Source organism: Solanum stenotomum, chromosome 1, assembly GCF_019186545.1.
Source record: "Solanum stenotomum isolate F172 chromosome 1, ASM1918654v1, whole genome shotgun sequence".
Lineage (NCBI taxonomy): Eukaryota > Viridiplantae > Streptophyta > Magnoliopsida > Solanales > Solanaceae > Solanum > Solanum stenotomum.
Genome location: NC_064282.1, coordinates 92,892,356 through 92,898,505, shown reverse-complemented (window position 1 = coordinate 92,898,505; position 6,150 = coordinate 92,892,356). Strand labels below are relative to the sequence as shown.

At 33.2% G+C, this 6,150-nt stretch overlaps 1 pseudogene; it reads right to left on the bottom strand.

The window, feature by feature from the left end:
* The window catches only part of LOC125859126 (putative methylesterase 11, chloroplastic), a 39,397-nt pseudogene extending 34,909 nt beyond the window's left edge, over window positions 1–4,488 (bottom strand).
* Between the last annotated feature and the right edge of the window lie 1,662 nt (window positions 4,489–6,150).

Below are 6,150 nucleotides of genomic sequence, written 5' to 3'. Positions count from 1 at the left end.
TTGAGTTGAGTATCTAATCTCTGAGTTGAGTATCTTATCCTTGAGTACTTCTGAGTTGAGTAAGTTTGAGTAGTTTGGAGTATTCCTTGAGTTGAGTAAGATTGAAAAGAGGCAAGTATGTTTCATTTTTATCAAGTTTCAAGCTTATGTTTATGTTTTAGAATTCCCCTTACATGCTCGTACATTCCACGTACTGAGCCATTTGGCCTGCATCTTCTCATGATGCAGACACAGGTATTCAGGATCATCAACAGGAGCTTCGTTGATACATTCGAGAGTTCGAGTTAGCTATGGTGAGCCTCCTTGCTTTCGGAGGATTTCATTTACCTTTCAGTTATATCAGTTGTTAGGATGTCGTGGGTCTTGTCCCAACTTCCATCTTTATCAGTTAGAGGTTTCATAGATAGTCAGTATAGTTGAGAAGTATGTATCATTTATTTTATTAAATGCTTTAAAGACTTAAGTTGTCTATTTTATGGCAAGTTGAATAATTTATTCTATTCAGAGTTTTCTTTTGAGTTAAAGTTTTCTATCTAAGTTTTATGAACTTTTATTTCAGTTTTTAAGCTTTGTATGCTTGATTCAGTTTTCCGCTTGTAGTCAGCCAGGATGAGGGTTCGCTTGGGGACCATCAATAGTCTTTGAGTGCCGGCCACGTCCAGGGTGTAGGCTCGGGTCGTGACAGGAATGAAGGTCGAGGAGGCAGGGAAGAAAAGGTTATTCGCTATTAGCTTACCCTTATATCAGGCCTTGGTACGGCCTATACATGATGGATGAAGGTTTTGTCAAGGTTAAGAATGGATGGTACCTATAATCAGACCCAACCGTTGCTGTACTTGAGAAGAAAGAAAAAATGATTCTCTTTTTATCTATCTTAAGGCTGCTACCGATTCCTTATCTGTTATCCTGACGTCCTACTACAATTCGTAGCTACATGTTATATGGAGGAGAGAGGCGAGCGAGACTGGGAAAGAGGAGGCAAAAAGTGGGAGAAAGGTGAATTGTATATGTATATATGTTAGATAATGGTATATTATACATATGTATTTGTATATATGGCAAGCGATATTGGGAGAGGGAGGAGAGAGGCGAGCGAGATTGGGAGAGGGAGGAGAGAGGCAAGCGAGAAAGGGCAGAGAGCGGGAGAGAGGTGAATTGTATATGTATATAGGTTAGATAATTGTATATTATACATATGCATTTGTATATATGGCAATCGAGATTGGGAGAGGGAGGAGATTGGTGAGCGAGATTGGGAGAGGGAGGAGAGTGGCGAGCGAGATTGGGAGAGGGAGGAGAAAGGCGAGCGAGAGAGAGCAGAGAGTGGGAGAGAGGTGAATTGTATATGTATATAAGTTAGATAATTGTATATTATACATATGTATTTGTATATTCTGGTGAATTATACATATCCAAACGTGGCTAATTATACAAACTCAAAGTCAGCCCGCGTAATTAATGTATAATGTTAGTCATGAGTGGTAATTATAACAAACTATAGCTATGATGAATAATTAAGTAGTATAAGTTTGTTTAACCGCGTAATTTTCCCATTTAAATTAACTCACTTTGCCCATAAGCCCAATATTATGGTGCATATGTTAGACTTTATTTTAGGTCTTATTTTGAAGTATCACAAGAGATTGATCAGCAGTCATATAGAGAGAAAAGTGAGAGAGTGCAGATTTNAGACTTCTTTTGATTGTAAAGGGCCGTGTCCCTACTTATGTTTTGCGACTGTGTCTAAGATGGCCATGTGAGACTTAGACTTCCGCTGTGTATTTTTAAAGTTGTTTTAAGAAGTTTAAATGTGTGTATGTAAATAAGTTTTTTTATTATTATTCCGCACTATTTTCATTATTGAATGCAATGAATGACTATATGGCTTGTTTAAGACCCCTTCGGGGTCGAGTACGCCTTGTTACGACTTGGGGGTGCTCCCGGGTCGTGACAAACAGATTTTTGCACAAACAATAACAACCAATTTCAAATCACAATTCCCATTTTGTTTCTTATCCGATTGAGCTGATTTTTGAATAGCTTGTTCCTTTTAAGTAAATCTTTGATTGAGAACTGAGAGAGGGTTATTTGAAGTCTTGTAGCTCCAGATTTTAGCTCATGAACAATAGCTACATTTTGATGATTTTACTCCTTTTATTTCTCTAGTTTTTTGGTGCTATATTGTATTTGTGTTGCTCATTGTTTGACACTTTGTTGGTGGTCATTTTGGAGAACACTTTTGTAGCTCTTGTTTATTTTTAGTGGAGCTTTGGCCTTGTGGTTTTACTCTTCACACTGAAGAGGTTTTTCACGTTAAACTTGGTATCTCTTGTGTTGATTTATTTTGCTTGCTTGGTTGATTTGTTTGCTGCTCAAACAATGTTTTGTCTTGCATTATTTTATCTTCTCTTGGTTCAAATAGAAAGGGAAAATTTGGACTTGGTTTTTCTTCCGCTATTGCCCTGTTGTGCACATTTATTTTGTGCTTGCCTTTCCCAACAATTAATCGTAGAAGCTTAACATAATATATAAATATGTCTTTTAATTTGATTTAAGCTAGTATTTTTGTCCTTCAACTCTATCTATATACAAGTAGACACTTAAGTTTGTATTAAATTAAATAAGTAAACACATCAAGTCCTACGTTTTAACGCACCGACAGCCTCCTTGTAATGACTAATGATTGATTATACATGTATATATGAAGTAAATTCTTTTGAAAAATGTCATATGTGTTGGAGGTCAATATTTGCTAGATGATTTATTATAGTACATTTTACAGGCCCTTTGAAATTTTCAGCAAAATCTTATGTAGTGCTTGAGGTTTGGACAAAATTGGCGAATGATCAGAGCCTATCGTCTGGATAACTTATTGAGGTGAATTTGAATCTATCATCGCCTCTCAAAGGGACACTACAATAGCAAAATCTTCTAGCATTTTTACGAAGAATCTCGGGATAGAATCATAATTTGTTGCAGATAGGGAAAGCTTCTTTGTCAATGGTGCAAAAGGGATTGGCCTTAATAATGTTGATGTCAATTCAACATCCTAAAATTGAAAAAGTGTCAAAAATGGCTTTCTCTACTACAAGCAAACTATTTTGAACATAGAACTCTATTTTACAATACATATATCTTAGTAGTTTATTGATTGAACATGCCATCTTCCAACAATGATTTGTCAAAATCAATTGTAGTTTGAGGATGATTCTTGCTATTTGCATAAAGAAACTTTTGAGAATGCTGACAAAGATCGTTTGAGCCAATCTGCATAGACATAAGCAATTATATATGTCGTCAATTTATCATGTTCATTGAGTTACTAGGCCACAAAATTAGTAACCATACTTGCATTGTAAACATATCGAGTACACTTTGTCCATTCTTCAACATTGCTGCAACAATGAAAACCGCCTTAGATACTTTTGATCAATGCAACTCCATTGCATAAGAAACAAAAACGCCTCCAATATCGTGGCAAACTAAGATGACCTGCATCATGAAAGAACCAATTTACATGTCTTTCAACATTTAAGTTTGAGAAAGAACCAATTTACATGTCTTTCAACATTAAGTTTGAGAAAGCACCAATGCACATTCTCATTTTGAATGAGTCAAGGTACATTTTGTCGAACCTTATTGCCATCTGGGAGCTTGTCAAGGCAATCAGTTAAGGGTTTCACATATTCAGATAACGTGGTAATGTTATTGGAGTCAAAAGAATGAGCACCAGAACTAGTTAAGTTTATGGCATCAGCTTGATATCCTGTTTCTTTGAGTAGTGTTGCAGTTTTGTACCAACACCAAGCACCAAAACTGCCTCCATTAACAAGAACAACATGTTTGGTCTCTAAATTTTCAAGTTTTGTACCTTGAAAAAGTCAAATAATTACAACAAAAGTTATCAGCCAAAAAATAAGTGTGTACAATCTCAAGATAACTCATCTGTGGAGAATGAGATGAAGTACAATACTCATAATCTGCATATTCTTTTCTTCCAGCGAGACTTGAGCCCAAACACAAATCTTTATGAGTATTGTTGACACCAGAAGTGGAGTCAGGATTTTTAGTTTATGGATTCTAAACTATAATCTTTTCTGCTTACTGGGTTTTAATTAGATTATTTATATCTATGTAGACACGTAATTTTTGACCGAACATAAGATTTTACACCATTTTTATTCCTTAGATATTTCTTCTAGGTCTACTTTAAATATTATATTTTTCATCGTATTTTAGTAAGTTTATTTTAAAAGATCTGAGAAGTTACAAAAAAATATGTATTTTCTTTTAAATTAGATTTAATAATAAGCTAGTATTTCTTAATTATAATTTAGAGTAGCTATTCATTTATTCTTATATTTTTATTAGCTAATATTTTTATTATTTTAATTTTATTACATTTATTTTTATTTTTAAAAAAAATATATAACTCAAACTACCCATTACCCACCACTTAAACCTCTCTACACTACCGCACAACCCCATTTCAGCACTCCACTACCGATCTCACTTCCACACTACACCATTCCTCCACTCACAACCCACCCTACACACTACTACACAACACACACATACATACACAACAACGATTAGCAACCAGAAAAAAAAAACAACACTACATTATATTCAGCCAAAAAAAAATATACTACAACTTTCCCACACTACAGACGCATAACACATAAAAAATCAGCAATAAAAAAAAACTACACTATACTACACGAGCAAGAAGTAAAAAAAGAAAAAATTTCCATTTTATTTATTCTTCTTTCAAACAATAATCATACATTCACATCGTTTCTTCCTTACCCATTATTTTCATATCAACACAAATACATATACCATCACAAACAACCTATAAAAAAATTGTGGGTATTCTAATCGAGCTTCGGTTAAGATTTTGCGGTATCCAACTTTACCTTTATCTCTTTATTTATTTATAGAATTTGATGTAATTTTATGACAAATTTTCCTATTTTTTATTCACAATTTGATTGAAATGAACAATTGGTTAGCTATTTTATCTCTGTTTAATGAATGAAGGTAGCTTTAACAATGATTACTTTTTATTTTATTTATTTTTATTTGCTAATTGTGACCNGAGTAATAAAAATATAAAATATAAAATAAAAGGATATAGAAATAATGTCAGAATTATATATTGTATCCTCAACATTTAGATTTATTAATTTACTTTACTTAATTTTATGTATAAAGGAAAAATATTAGTTTTATAATGATTAGACAAAATTCTAGACACATTAAAAAAGAAATTGTTTCAATTAAGAATGTGGTTACACATTTTTTTTGAAACATTTAAAAGAAAATCAAGGATGTGGTGACACACCTTGGCAAAATTTTATATTGTTAAAATCAAGATGTGAGACATAAAATATTAGGTGACACACGAGAGAAGAAAGTAGTTTTGCTTCAAAGTTATTAAATGTCAAAACCAAGAATGGGTTACACATCTAGGTTGAAACCAAATAAAAGTTAATCAATAAAAATGCGAACAAGTCATGGCCTGAATTAATATATCCAAAAATATTTAAAGTAAGTATAAATCAACAAAAACGACCGTGCTAAAATAATGGGACTCGAGGGATTCCTAATACATTTTCTTTGGTTAATAGAATTTCTTACCTGAATTTCCAATTCACAGATCATATAAAGAGTCATTTTCTTTTGATTAAAATTACATAAAAAGGTGACTTGGAACAACATAACTCAATTCTAAGTGCCGACTCTGAAAGAAAAAATAAACCCCTAAATTAATACGTTACTTAAATTGGAAAAATCCTCTCCGGCCTGACTGAAAAGAGGTGTGACATCTCTGGCGACTCTGCTGGGAAATAACCAGAATTACTACATAAAATTGCTTAAATAATGGGAGTTAATTTTAAGGTTTGTGGGGGTTTAAAAACCCAGCAATCTAATATTGCGTCAGTTGTCAAAACTCCCACAATAAGAGTTGTCGCTAGCGATTTGCGACAGTTTTTTTTTACCCCCACAATCAATTAGGGGAGTTACTTTGTGGAGGTCGATCCACGCTAATTTAAAATTAAATTTTTTAATATTATTTTCTCATATTCAAACAGCGGGGGTTTAAAACTTTCAAATTTTTTGTAAATTGCTTATATTGAAAGATCT